We start from the raw sequence: 15721 nt of genomic DNA, 5'->3' as shown, positions 1-15721 counted from the left end.
CAACACTTTCATAAGTTTGGAGTGATTCAACCAGTTCATCCAGCTTCATCTCAGATATGTTTTTGGCTTCTTCCATAGCTGTGACTTTCATATCAAATTTCTTTGGAAGTGATCTAAGCATTTTTCTTACTAACTTTTCTTCGGGAATTTTCTCCCCCAAAGCATAAAATTGATTATCATAGTCTAGAATAGTCATATGAAAATCTTGAATTGTTTCCTCCTCCTTCATACGTAAGTTTTCAAACTGAGTAGTAAGAATCTGTAATTTAGACATTTTTACCTGAGGAGTACCTTCATGAACAGTTTCAAGAATCTTCCAAGCTTCCTTTGCTGAGACACATTTTTTGATTAGTTTGAAGATGTGTTTATCTACCCCATTGTATAATGCATATAATGCTTTTGAGTTTCCCAAAGCAAGCTCATCCTCTTCTTTAGACCAGTCCTCCTCAACTTTTAGTTTAAGTGTTGGCTTTCCATCCTTGTCAATGACCACGGGGGGGTCCCATCCTTTCAGAACAGCCTTCCAAGTTTTGCTATCCATAGATTTTAGGAAAGCAATCATGCGTGATTTCCAATAATCATAGTTGGAGACACCAACTAGAAGCGGTGGTCTGCTTACAAGCCCTCCTTCCTTTTCAATGTTGCCAGACATTTTCCCTGGAGCTCACCCTATAACCAGAAAGGGTGCCTGCTCTGATACCAATTGAAATCTGGCACGCAGTGAACACAATGCTGCACAAGATGCTATAGCACACGTTGCAGCAAGACAGTCGCAGAACACAGTAAATAAATAAATAAATTGCAGAACAATAAATAAGACAGGAAATTGTTAACCCAGTTCAGTGCAACGTCACCTACTCTGGGGGATACCAATCCAGGAATGAATCCACTATAATAGCTCTAGTTCAAAGCCCTCGACCAACACCCGGTACTTGACTTATCACCTAGACACTACCCGTGCAATCCTATCTAAGAACCTCTTAGATAATGAGACCCCGTCCCAAATTCCCTCTAACAACACGTACTATGTTGCTGTCAATAATGAATGTAAGGATGGAGACACTCTCCTAGAAACTAGACAACACTCTTGCTTAAAAGCTTATGAGTGAATCACACAAACTAACTCCGTGCTTAAAAGCTTAGGAGCAGTTGACAATAAACAACACAAACCCAGTCCTAAACTTGCATCAAAACGATACAAGAAAGGCTCACAAAAGACACACACACTAAACCTCAAAAACGCACACTTTAGTAATACAAGGTTTAGAAATCGCGCGTTCAATAGCCTTGAGGCTTCACATATTTATAGTCTTCAATTGTCTTGATGGGCAAGTTAGGTCTTCAGACAAATACAGCTGTAGGAATTGTGGCCAACCCTAAATTATTTCCAGAAATATAATTCATGTTGTACCAAACAAAAAAAACGTAAAAATATAATATAATTATATTTTTGTTTTAAATAACTTTCCTTTGACCGACTTCAATAAAGCTTGCTGAGCAAGGCTCGTTTTGCCCAGGCGCACGTGCTAGAACATATAATTGAAGCAAATCTTGACTCAGATTTGAAATAAAAATTCTGCACGAAAAACAGAGCTTCAGTATGCTGTACTATAATGCTACAGCATCTCAGTCCAGCATCTGGCTGGTTGGCTTTTGCAAAATGTAGTCAATCAAAACACCAACACTCGTCCCGATATGAAAAGGGTCAAGAAAGGTCGTCCAAAAAAGTCCCGCATTAGAACCGAAATGGACGAATTCGGCAAAAAAGAGCGCCTATGTGGTTTATGTAGAATGCCGGATCATAACAGAAATAATTGTCCTAATGTTGCGGAACCCTCGTCGTAACTTTTCCTTTTAATTTTATGTAATTTTTTTCCATGTTTATATAATGAATGAACGAATCCATGTTAAATAATTTCTAATTTTTTTCTATGTTTATAATTGTCCACATTCATACAAAATAATTAAAATCACATTCATACGAAATAATTAAAATAAAATAAAGACTTACATCATTTTTAAGAAACTAAAGTTCACGTACATAAACCATAAAATGAAGACTTGCGTCATTCTTAATTAACCATAGTACATAAACCATAAAAATAAAAAATAAACCACATACAACAACAACTTAACCACTTTTCTTTAAGGTCGCGTACAAACGATGTGGTTCATTTTCGTTTTCAACAAAGGAAAACATCAATTGCACTTCCAAATCACCTTTTAATTTGTACCAATATTTTGTTGTTGTAGCTTCGATGGAGTCACTTGTGATGTCCGTGCATGAATTTAAATAAGCCATATGCTGGATTTGTATATGTTCATTGTTTTTTAACAAGAACATTTCTTCAATCTTATTCTTTAAAGCTGCAAGCGAACTCAATTTGCTAATCGGTAACTTAAAATGTTCTTGGCGGCCTTCAAATTTAACAGAAAAATTATGGCAATCATTGGACGAAGATGCCATTATTTATAAAATAAAGAGAGTGAATAAGATAATAAAATGAATAAGATGAAGTTAGTTGAGTGAAAAATGAATGTGTGAGATGTGGTATTTATAGAATGAGATAGTAGAAAATTCAAATCTCCTCCTAATGCAGCAAGCCACGCGCGCGTCTAGAAAAAACAGCAAGGAGCATAGCGCCATTCTGAATGGCTTGATGCTTGTGTGATAGCGCCATTTCAAATGGCATGATCTTGGGAAAATCAGTCTAGTACAGGGGACACAGAAAAAACAGAAAAGCAGTCAATGTTGCCATTCAGAATGGCGCTATCACATGGCCATGACGCCATTTCAAATGGTGCTACCCAGTTGGTCTTCTGTCAGAGGTGCATTACGGGAAAAAAAATTGTGAGGGGGGTATTACGGGAAATAAGAGAGGGAGAGGGGTATATTTTGGGAAAAAAATCCAATTAATACGAGACATACAAAGTAAACTCTCTTCTCTTAATCAAATTTTTCCTACGCGGACATATAACAACACTGGTTAAGTCTCATACTATTTGACCGATTCATTGTTTATCAATATTATATATATGTACCCTTCAATATATGTCTAATGTTGTTATCATTATATATATTTAATATTATTTCATAAATGACCCTTCATATATATAAGTTTTAAATTCCTTCAAAATATATATATATATATATATATATATATATATATATATATATATATATATATATATATATATATATATATATATATAAGTTTTAAATTCATTCAATTACTTTGGTAAAAACAAAAAATCTTTCAATTACTTCTCTAGCCATTTTTTTTTTTTTTTTGGTATACACTTCTCTAGCCATTTCAAATAACATACCGGAAGCACTTGCTCTTTAAACCTTTCAAAGTAGAATGGCCACCAATATCAAGAGTCTCTATGTTATCTTTGCAATTATATCCATTGCATCCATTGTAATAGCTTCAGGTAACAAATTAACTTCATAACATGATTTTATTCTATTTTAGTGAAACATGTATGTCAAATGGTTTTTGGGATACAAATTATTTTTCCTCTTTGAAAACCATTTGTTTTAAAATGCATATATAGTCAAAAGTTTCCTAACAATATTAGTTAGATATAATATATATTTTCAATAAATTGTTCAATATATATATATATATATATATATATATATATATATATATATATATATATATATATATATATATATATATATATATATATATATATATATATATATATATATATATATTGTCTTTCTTAATTAAATGCTATTTCACTATGCATTTCGCTTATGTATTTTCAATTATATTCATTTTCTGTTTTGTGTTTCCTACCATAGCTAGCTCCAAGTTTATTTTACATTTTATATCATTTAATAAATTTAAAAATTTATCATAAAATAATTACCATTTCATATTCAATAGAACCGTAAATCCATAGTCCCCGTGAGCTTAACTTAGTTGATAGACACTTATTCACCTTTAAGGTGGAATTTCTAACCTCTATACTACTAAACAAAAAAAAGAATCGTAAATCCATATAACCGCTTGTGCTCAAGGAATATTGAGCAACAGTATTTGAAAGAATCATTCTTTGAATATTTATTGTATTCATAATTTGCATGCACGTATAATTTCTAATGATGTTTTGTTTAACAACAGGAACTAGTATGACTAAAAAAATTGTTTGTGCTCCTAATGATTATGGATGTTGCATCACATGTGCAATCTATGGATTACATGGCAAATGTTACAAAAATAAATGTTGTTGCAGTGTAAGCACGGTCCAAGGGGCAAGCAACCGTGACTTTTGCTTATGGCCTCCAAATTTAGCTTTTTGCCGAAAATAGTTATTATTGGGTATTAATATTAGTATAAAATTGATTGTTGTGAGCTTTGAATTGAAAGTATAATTTTTTATTGTTCCTATCACTAAGTTTGGGTTTTCTGGTGAAGGCCTTATTCTCGTTTGTGTTTGTGAAATTTTGAGATCTTGTTATGCCATTTTCTTCAATTTTATTCCCCATATTTGTTTTCACAATGTTACTTCAATGGACTGAATATGATGTTCATATAATGCAATACGTAGATTCAAGAAATCTCCCCCCTCATAAATTTCTCAATTTTCTTTGTTTTAAATATTAAATAAAATCAAATATAATAGTTTAATAAATGAGTTTGCTTTCCAAAAACCCAAAAGATAAATTTAAGTAAAAATATAGTATTGAGTATTAACTTTACTAAAAATTACAATTAACTTAAAAATGACTCATTTTAGATTTTGTCTTAAGCCTCAATATGTGCTGACTAGACCTTGTTGCAATGTTGTTCAATATAGACAAAAGCCCATTATAAAAATCGTTGTTTGATTTTAACCGTTCATCTTCATGATCAAATGTTTCTTCGTGTTCATCCAAATTCTCTGTCAAAATAAAAATCATTGCTTGGAACAATTAATCTCATAGCAGTGTGTTGTAGTTAATTTTTTTTTATAATCCATGCTCAAACTTCTGCCAAATCGGAAGCCATGGATATATAAGAAGTAGCTATGGAGGATTGGATGTCAGTTCATTTTGTTTAGCAACCTGTTGAACCGGTTATTAGGTAAAGGGAAAAAAGAAAGGGATGATGTGCCTTGTTATTAGTGGAGTGTGTTGAAAAGGTGTGTTAGAGGGTGTGACCTTAGCACTCCTCTTCTATATATATATATAGTATGTCATTTTACAATTTCAATGAAACAATGGCGGATTCTAGGGTGGGAGAGTGAGATGGGTCTCCCACCGTGGGGAGTTATAGGAACCGTTGGATGGGAGATGTTATCATGCATTGTCAGTACCATATACATTTATTTTCTATCTCTTCCCACCGTTATCTCTGCCAAAATTGTCGAATTTTAAAATAGGGGAACCAATTATGCAAAATGGTGAAAATAAAAGGAGCGAAACTGCAATTAAGCCTTTAGAATAAATCATGCAATTACAAAATTAAATATGATTTTTTTTATTCAACGATTTAATTAACAATAAAAATTGATCATACAATATATGTTCTATTTGCACGCAAAATACTATCATGAAAGGCTAATTAAAATAGTAATAATAATCTATACCTATATATAAAGGCAAAACATTGTTTTGATGTAATTTTTAAAAAAAATCTCAAAATACCCATAACAATTTTTTTTTATTATTATTATTCAAACTCTTCTTTAATAACTTCCTTTAATAACTTCCAAAACCAACTATACACACTAGAAATTTCCATTCATTTGTTCAATTCTTTTAGTTTACACATCTTCTCATATTTCTTCAAACAAAATTCATCAATATATATATATATATATATATATATATATATATATATATATATATATATAATAGTAGTGAACTAGGCGTTCAAAATTGATTTGAGCTGGCAACGTCGACTTCTGAATTGCGGCGTCTCGGCTAGTGGTAGAGTGTTGTTGATGTTGATGAGCTTGACGATTCCGGCAGTTGCATGAGAAGGGGAAGGGTACTTGCAGTCAGTATATGAAAGAAGTTTTGAAAGAGTGTAAATGGAGGCGCAGAATGTTATACCTAGGGATTGATGTATGACCATATTTATAGGAAGAATATTAGGATTTACAGTACCGTGGGGTCCCTCATGTGGAGTGGATCTACCACTGATAACACCTGTATTGTCCTTTCGTATGGACACTTGAGGACGACTTAAGGTCTGTTTGGCAAGCCAAAAAGCTAGATTATAACTTTTGTCTTTTGCCTTATAAGCTAGCCTTCATATATAATATGGCTTATAAGACAATTTTTTTTTACGAAAATTGATAAAAAAAAAATTATTGAATTAAAGATGTCCTTTTATGTCATTTTACATTTAACAGTCAGTTGAACCGCTAATTTTACCGAACACTTCAATCGACTTATCATCTAGAAGTTATCAGCCATCAGACACCAGTCATCAGCCATAAGCTATCAGCTAGCTTATCAGCCAACCGCTATTTTTGTCAAACAGAGTTTTAGGCGCTCGTCAACTTTGGTATGTGCCCGTTTGTGTATTCGCCGTGGTCGTTTGCCACGTGCTTATTTTCATTCCACTTTGATGGGCCTTCTAGTCAGAGGAGGCTCGCATGCATGTGCGAGGTGTGCGACGGCATAGAGCCTCAAAATTTTGAGGGCCTCAACTCAAAATTTTGAGGTCCTATAATATTATTTATATATTATTTATACCTATAAAATATCAGATGTATATTAATAGATTAATTTTTAGGCCCTAAAATAATAGTTATATATTGTTAATGTTCATAAATATCATGAATATCAATATATTAGTTATCTATACTCGTAAATATAGTTCTAGTCCATTTTAATCTTTGCATAAAATTTAATCTTAGATTATGATGTTCCTTTTTGACGTTATATTCAAAGATAATTATTTTGTATTTCTTGTTCCATTTAATTTAATGTAAGGTTTAATATTGATAATTTATATGTTTACAAAAATGTTTTTTTTATATTATATGCAATTTAAATTGATAATTTTTTAATTTTTTTTTATTAAGGGGCCACTTTTATATTTTGCACAGAGCCTCCTAAAACTCGGAGACGCCCCTGCTTCTAGTATGTTTGACTTTTACCCGATTCAGAAGAAGTAGAATATAATTAATCTTTTACACAACTTAGCATAATAAAAAAAAAAAAAAAAACTGAATCACAAACGTAGTTGGCCGAGCGGTTGAGGTGGATATGTATGGAAAAAGTGTCGCAAGTTCAGGTTCTCTGGGCTTCGTTTTTTTTTTGTTCACTTGGGCGGTTTTAAATTTATCTATTTTGTTCCTTAGAAAATCAATTTCATTGTGTTGAATAGACTTTTTAATTTTTCAGTTTTTTCTTTAAAAAAAAGCAATTTTTTTTTCTATAAAGTGGGTATTAAACCCATGCCAATCGAGACCAAATTCATGTCGTAAACCTCTAAATTAATCACATTATTTTTGTAAAATTAGGTTTTCATATTTATATATCCATTATTATCGTCTTCGTAATTTTTTGTGTGAATAAAGCAAATTTTTTTATAAATTAAAAACAATTATTCTTTTTTTATTAATACAGTATTATTTATTTTTGGATTATATCATTTTTTTAAGATTTTAATATATATGTAATTTAATAAACAAATATAATTTTTTGATGATCAATTTTATGCAAGTATTAATTCAAACTTAATTATAAATTATTTTGTGTCACTTGGTACACGTAAATATTATCTTAAGGTACGCACTTTAATTTTTGAATGACCAATTTTTTCTTATGGCAGCAAACTTTGTTGGAACAAAATTGATTTAAAATTGTTGCCCCTAAATCCATTAAGGTTTTGATGATAACAAAGTATTAAATGTACAATTGGAGATACTAAAAATTTATTTTAAGTGTCCAGAACTTATATACAGGCAAGCTCTGAAGAAAGCTCAGAAGTTAACTATCAGAGTTTCTCAGTGACTCAGAAGATTAGGATCTTCAGAAGTTACATGTATCAGAGGATGAAGTCCTCAGGATTTGTTAACTCAGAGGTTAATCAAACTCTGATGTTATCTTGGGTTGTGTGAAGATTCGAATTTGAAGGTCAACTCTTTTATCAATGAAGAAAATGACCTTTCAACCTTGATCAGAACAGCTACTTACATTTTGCCTGTCCTTAAGTGAGAACGTGACTTGTGTGATTTCTTAGCTTATTAAGGAAAGTCTTCTCTGCACCTGGTCAAAGTTACTGAAACTCTTACTCAGTTTTAGTAACATCCAAACTGCATCAAGACAGATGCATGAAGACAAAAAGGTTATCTTTATCAACGGTCATTTTGCAACGACTCTCTTTCAGTAATATATATACTAGAAGAAGCGAATTGCAACAAACAACAACACGCACGAACAATTCTTCATTCGCAAATACAAGCTCTCAACCTCTGAACCGAGAATTTCACTCTTAGTCAAAATACCTTGAAGTCTTTGTGTACTCATTGTATTTTATTCTAAAGGTTCTTTTAAGAGTTTTGTATTACAATCAACAAACTTTATTTATTTTCTTAAGTTTGAGAAGTCTCTTGCTGTGTGTTTGAGCATTGTGGTGAAGTCTCTTGCTGTGTGTTTGAGCAATTGTAATCTTGTGTGATTATAGTGAAATCCCTTGGAAGTGCAAGGAGACTGGACTACTCTCGTTTTGTGAGAGGAACCAGTATAAATCTGTTGTGTGCTTTTCTCTCTCTCTGATCTTGATTATTGTTGTTGATTTATCCGCTGCTATCTTAGTTAAGTTAAGAACTTTGAAAAAGTTTTAACTTATCTAAAACACAATTCAACCTCACTTCTTGTGTTTTCACACCTTCAAACTTATGGTATTTCATCTCCGGTGAACAACTTTATACTTATTAAAATTTCAATTATTGTATATAATTTTCGTATTTAATTTATATGTTATAATTTTTTAGCGGACCAACCTAAAAAAATTTCTGGCTTTGCCATGCACTGAAGGGACAAACGCAACCCATGGTTATACATACTTTAAGAGAAACTTAATAATGATTATAATTTTGTGATGGGCTTTTACAACTTCATAAGTGTTAAAAACTATTTAATTATTTTTAGGAGAGCAAGAACTTTATACAGTATAAAATATATCAAACCACATTTTACTTTTCACATACAAAAGAGAAAAAAAATATGGTTAAAATTCTCAAGTTTGTGTATTATATAATACTATTTTTTTTCGTATTTATTGTTGCGACGGAAGGACTTAATTGTAAGTCATTTTTTCATCTTTATCAAATTTTTCTTATTTGCACCAATCATCAGTTTGGTCCAGTGATGATTGGCGCTGAATTTGGTAGGATGGACTACGGTTCGATCCCTCGCAACTGCGATTGGGAGGAGGCTGGAACCACTTGTTGTCCGAACTGACCTCGAACTAGATTAGGCGGTCAAATGGACCGGATACTGGCGCTGAAAAAAAAAAAACTTATTTGCTTTGTAGTCTATACATAGTGTTTTATCAGATATTAGAAACATTATTTTCGTATCTTTTTTCATTACAGCACCTATGGTATGTGAAACAGATGCCGATTGTCCAAAATCTTCAGACTACTATTATGAGATAATGTGCATTCTTCACAAATGTGAATGGGTTTCAAAACTAAACCCATTATGGTAAAATATTCCATGAGTTGTCATTTAGTTATTGTACTGATCCAGTAATGTATTTATTTTCTGTATCACCAAAAAAAAAAAATTATTTTCTTTAATTTAATGAACCTTGCATTTTTTTATTTTGAAAGGATTATCAAATACGCAATGCAAGTACTACTCTTGAAATGAACGCATTGTTTGCAAGATAGATTACGTTTTTTTTATAAATCTTAGCATTTGATGTTCACACAGAAATCATGTATTTTTGGACTGGCCGACCCTAGTTTTCCATTGGGAAACTGACACTCTTCTCCTTTATTCATCGGAGTGGTTTTAGATCATTTTTGATGTAGAATCACCCATCTACATCTGTTTATTTTTTTTTTCTTCTTTTAATATAAATAAGTGATCTTTATATTGATCAAGTTTTTTCTTTTGTGTTTTTTGTGATTTCGTCGTCTGAGTGTGGCGTTGTATTGTTGTTCGTCTTGTGCGATGCTTTTGTTATTCCGTATTGTTGCGGTGTTCATTTGATTTCTATTGAAAGATCGACTTCCGTTAATTACAGCTTCAACCAATGATTTGGACATCAACACTAAAGATACGGAGACGTGGATATTCCGGTGACTTTAACTTTATCATATTATTTGTTGTAGGCATTTTGTCGTTGTATGCTATTAACTCATATGTTGTGAATTTTGTTGCAGATTCATCCTTTACGTTTTTTGCGATAGTGATTATGTGATTGTATTTGATGTAATCTATCAATTTGAATGAATGAATATCATTTTGTTTTTATCAAAAAAAAAAAGTTCACACAGAAATCAATTCTAATCATTGTCGGCTACCTCGTCGCATTTTACGGGATTGTAAAATCAAGCTAACGATTTTCAGCACAACTTTCAAACAGCTAATTGGACAAATAGAAATGCGTCCAACAAGTTGCAAAGTTTGACCGAAACATTCGGGTGGGCCGTAAAAAGATTATAATTTATAAGCTAAATATGAAAATTATAGTATTCTATTCCAAAAATTTAAGTCGTAATAAACACATACTCCCTCTGGTCTACCCAAGAGCACTTAGATGAGATGGCGCAGATATCTTCTAGCTTAACCAAGGTCCTGGGTTCGATCCCTGGTTTGGGCATGCAGCAGTGTTAAAACTCTTAGGGAGAGTTTGCGACCCATTTTGGTCCCACAAGACTCGAGGGATTAGTCTCTGCAGTTGCGCTGATGGATAATTTTCGCAAGTGAACGAATTACCACGTAGTAATAAAAATATCGATCCACAGGGATTGTGTGATTAAACTAGTCGAATAGTGCTCATAGACATTATGCAAGAAATACACATAAATTGGGGGTATTTTAAGTGATGAATTGTTAGAAAACGTGCTTTGATATAATGGAAAAGCGAGGTAGAATCATCGGAATCGCCTAGTCTATAGCTAAACCACATACAATCTACTATATCATAGGAATCTACTCAAGTGTTAACAACTAGATCGACAAATTAGTGAATCGCAATCTCTTGTCAAAATCCACTCTATTCGTTGTCGATACTCCCCCGATCTCTCGGGCGGGAGCTACCTACAACGAATGATATTAACGCGCGTCAATCGTTCGCTACACTCTATGCCTCAATCTCTCGACCGGAGACACTCGAGCGCTCAATGCAATTCAGTTCAGAAATTAAATCAATACTCTCGCACGTGACTTAACTCAAAATCATTACAACACTAATGAAGGATTATAAAGCATTACGCATTGAATTGCATTAAACCAACACTATGAAAAGAGTAGATTCTTACACATATTGCAGATTACAGATGATCTATCTACATTCTAGACTATCCTAGATCCTACCTCCGAAGAACTTAGCTCCTCATCTCCCTTTGTTCGCGTCCGAGCTTCAATGTCATGGCTTGTGAATCCATGCTATCGATGTGCTTGGAGCTATCCTCTGGAGTCTTGAATCCCAATCTTGAAGTCCAAACCAGAATGTAGATCAAATTTGCAGAATTTTCCAACCCCAAAACAGAATTATGCAGAAACTATATATACAGAAGGCAACCACGCCGCGCGCCAGATCTATCACGCCGCGCGTGGTTGCAAATCCATCAACTACGCCGCGCGTGGTAACAGAATCACGCGGCGCGTGATCAAGTCAGAGAGCAATCTTCATCTTCAACAAAGCTTCACGCCGCGCGTGGTACGGCATCACGCCGCGCGTGATCAGAGTGAAAATCTTGGCTCCCTGTGAACTCCATCACGCGGCGCGTGATGGGCTACGCCCCCAGCGTAGTGAAAATCCTCCATTTCCTGCAATTTTTCCTGTTTTCTTGCAAAACAAGTAATCAAGCTTATGGTTAGATTTCTCTTATATTTATTGCTAAAAACCTACTAAAATGCATCTAATGTTGCTAAAATAGGCACGGATTAGAGAGTGTGACGATTCGTCATCACAACCCCAAACTTAAACCTTTCCTTGTCCTCAAGGAAACAACTTTTACCTCAAGCTTTTGTGTCAAGACCTTGGCATTTTCCTTAAATTCACTCGAATCATACATACGTGAGACTCACCTGATGATCAATGATCCACCTGCAAACAATGCTCAATTGCACCACCGTTCTCGCAAGACATTTTCAAGTAGTTCACACTTTTCGACCACGGCTCTATGATTCCATCACACTACTCACATGCACTCTTCAATTTGGGTAATTCACTCAAATCAACACATCAATGCAAGTCAACAATAATTTTGCAAGTAGTCTAAGAATTCATTCGGTTCACTTTGTGCACACACATTAGAGGTCTTTTAGGGTTATAACGTGGCTTGGCTAAGGTGGATGGTGATATTTTTGGATAAGTGGTAGAAAAACTTGGAGTTAGATCCCCCTATTAATCAAAATTCATAAACCAAACCCTTTTCTTTTGAACTATAGTGGACTAGAGAACTTTTTGTTTCACATCATCAAACAAAGTTTTGCAATTCTTTTGACTTCAAGGCTATCACTTCTTTTCTATATTAATTTTTTTTTTTTGATTTTTCTCATACATTCATCTCTTATTTTCTCATTTTCTTTGCCTTGCAATTTTTGAAATTTTTCAAACAAAACATTTATAAGTTCTCTAGTACCCTCACCCCAAACTTTATTTGTTGCTAATTCCAAAGAGCAACCCCAAACTTAGTGGTGAGCAATGCGCATCAACCACTAATTAGGTGCCTAACCTCCAAGAAAGTCATTCCTTTTTTCATCAAAATCTTCTTAAGGTTGTGCAAAATAACATTTTCTTTTTCAGCTCAAATTGGTTAAGCAAAGGATAATTATAAGTAAGGGTGGATAGAAAGGCTCAAAGGTACCAAGGAACATGCCTCGTGTGTGCTACAAAAGTACCGGTCAAATAAAAAGACGACAAGCAAAATCTAGAGACAATACATGAGTGGATATCACACATAGAAGGAAAGGGAGTGTTTGGCTCAATACCTCTCGGTTGGGTCGAATCAAAGAACCGATCAAAAAGTGTGCGTTCCCGTCCTTTGCCTCTTGATCACATGAGTGCAACAAGCTATTGCACTGCAAGTTTCACAAATCACACACGGAGAAAATCAAGTAATTGATACTCAAGTAACTAGAAGGAACATGCCAAAGTATTGAAACAAACTCTAAAAGTAAAAACCATTCCACCATCAAACAAAAGAAGATTCAAATTCAAAGTGCACAAATAAAATATCCAGCCAATATCCAAGCAACATCAAATATTATTACAAACCAACGAAAATAAAAGACAATTAAGTAAAAAGTAGAGATAGAGTAGTAGTGTAGTAGCAGCAGAAAATCAAAACCAAAACCGTCAAACGGTGTCATCCGGCTGGCCAGTGAAGTAGTTTGTGAACGGGCTATTCAAGTTCAGATTCAGCCCATCCACATCCAGCATCTCCCTCTCCATAGCAGCAGCCTCATCCGGCTCAACCCGGCGTCGCCTCTCGATCTCGGCCAACTCAGAAGTTCTCAAACCAGAATTGTAAGCTTGTCTGGCCTGGAATGATGTCAGCTCCCTCGCCTGATGCGCCTCCCAATCAGCATCAACTGGATATAAAGTCCCAAAAGTAGGAGGAGGGAAAGTAGACCGGTAAGTCATCGCCTCGGTGTACATGGAAGAGGCGGTATCAAAGTAGAGATTCGGCAGCCCCGAATATTGAGAAATCTCCATCTGATGCAACATAGAAGCAAGCTGATTCATATCATGAGAGTAACGAGGAGGGTCTTGAGCTGGTATATCGTGATACTCATGTACCGGATCCCCCTGTTGATCCGGATGATTACCTTCTTCAAACCGATTAATCTCTTCCTCTTCCCTCAAAGCTTCCTCTCTTGCAGCATTCCCCTCACCTCGGGGCACAATCGGACCTCTCTCAAACTTTTTCGTGAAGTAGGATAATGACAAAGGACGAACAGGATGAAGATCACCTTCTTGCACATTCATTGGAACATTATTCGCCCTACACAAAGCAGCGATGAGATTGCAATGTCCCAACGTAAAAGTAGGATTCGGATGATTGGCTATCTCATGAAGATCTTTTTGTAACCAATACCCCAGATTAATATACTTCCCTTCAACCAACAACCGGACCGCGTGAGCATTATCAAGCTGAATCTCTGAATTGTTACCTACAACCCTCACATTCTTCAACCAAAATTCACCCCAAGCTCGGTGAACGGGATTAAAACTTGTTAAGCTCAACCTTCTAGGAAGAGAAGCTGCTGAGTGGGCTAGCCACATTGCTCCCGGACGACATACTATACTTTTTAGTTCATCCATAACTTCGATCCCACTCTTGTCGATCCTCTCTCTATCACGCAAGAGTTCACACACGCCTCCAGCAGCACAACCAAGCAGATTGTTTATAGTTTCAAAAGAATAACTCACCTTAACACCCCTAACCACAGAAATATATTCCGGAAACATAGGTTGATCCGGTAAATAGGCATTTGCAAAGAACTCCCTAGCCCACATCTGGTTGCCAGGATTAACTTCATCTTTAATCATCAATTTATTAAATTTCTCCCATCCCCTAGACTTTATCTCATTTCCTAACTCAGCTACACCATTCAGCAAATCCTCACCAAAACCCTTCTCTTGATTAATAGTAAAGGTTCGAATTTGTGAGTACCTTTTCTCATGAACTTCACTGATGAAGTGAGGGTGAACTTGTGGCCGAGTCACATTGCTCCGGCGAGGAGGAGATGCTTGAGCGGACCGCGAAGATTGGCCCTTGCTTGCACTCATCTTTGTTCTTGGTTTCTTGGGTGGCTCTTGTGTTGGATTAGCATCACTCTTCTTCTTTCCCTTTCCGGTTAGCCGTGTCAACATCTTGATATTGTAAAGATTGAAATGGGTTAATTTGGGAAGGTGGTGAAATGTGATGAAATGAGGGATTTGGAGTGGAATTAGGAGTGGGTGATATGGGTGGTATGTGAATGTGCAGGAAATGGGTGATTTAAGGTGATTAGAAGTGAAATTGGAGAGGTTTGAAGAGTGAAAATGGGTTATCAATGGAGTTTTTCGTGTGGGAAACCGTGTGAATTGATGATGGGATGGATGGAGTGGTTGAAAAGATGAAGAAATTCAAATTTGACACGCTTTCCTGTGCAGCCACGCCGCGCGTGACCCCTGCGACGCCGCGCGTAGTACGAACTGTAACGGTCAAGAACTTCTTCCAACAGGCCACGCCGCGCGTAATCACCATCACGCGGCGCGTAATCACTAGTCAGAGAGTCCATAATTCTCCAGGTTTCACGCAGCGCGTGGTGCATCCCCACGCCGCGCGTAGTAGGTTCTGAAAAACCCCTTCCTCTGTGTTGAAGGATCACGCCGCGCGTTATTGTACTGCGCCCCCGGCGTAGTGGACCTCTGTTCTTCCCTGTTTTGCTTCCGTCCTTGCTTCTGCTGCGCACCTACCTACATACTTCAAAACAAAACAACTAAAACATTAGAAACCGTTGGGTTGCCTCCCAACCAGCGCTTGTTTAACGTCCCGATGCTTGACGTTCCATGCCCCTAAGGGTCATGGAGAA

General features: G+C 35.3%; 2 long non-coding RNA genes across 2 annotated transcripts; one reads left to right on the top strand and one right to left on the bottom strand.

Annotated features, from left to right (window-relative positions):
* Positions 1-3240: 3240 nt before the first annotated feature.
* LOC123924524 lies at positions 3241-4500 on the top strand. The gene is made up of 2 exons (XR_006814745.1): positions 3241-3435; positions 4137-4500. It is a non-coding gene; the product is annotated as an uncharacterized LOC123924524 (long non-coding RNA).
* Positions 4501-9698: 5198 nt separating this feature from the next.
* LOC123923590 lies at positions 9699-9947 on the bottom strand. Its single transcript, XR_006814428.1, has 2 exons — positions 9822-9947; positions 9699-9769 (listed from the first exon to the last, which is right to left on the bottom strand). It is a non-coding gene; the product is annotated as an uncharacterized LOC123923590 (long non-coding RNA).
* Between the last annotated feature and the right edge of the window lie 5774 nt (positions 9948-15721).

The sequence above is a fragment of the Trifolium pratense genome, linkage group LG4 (genome assembly GCF_020283565.1).
Source record: "Trifolium pratense cultivar HEN17-A07 linkage group LG4, ARS_RC_1.1, whole genome shotgun sequence".
NCBI lineage: Eukaryota > Viridiplantae > Streptophyta > Magnoliopsida > Fabales > Fabaceae > Trifolium > Trifolium pratense.
This window is presented reverse-complemented; position numbering and strand designations above follow the sequence as displayed.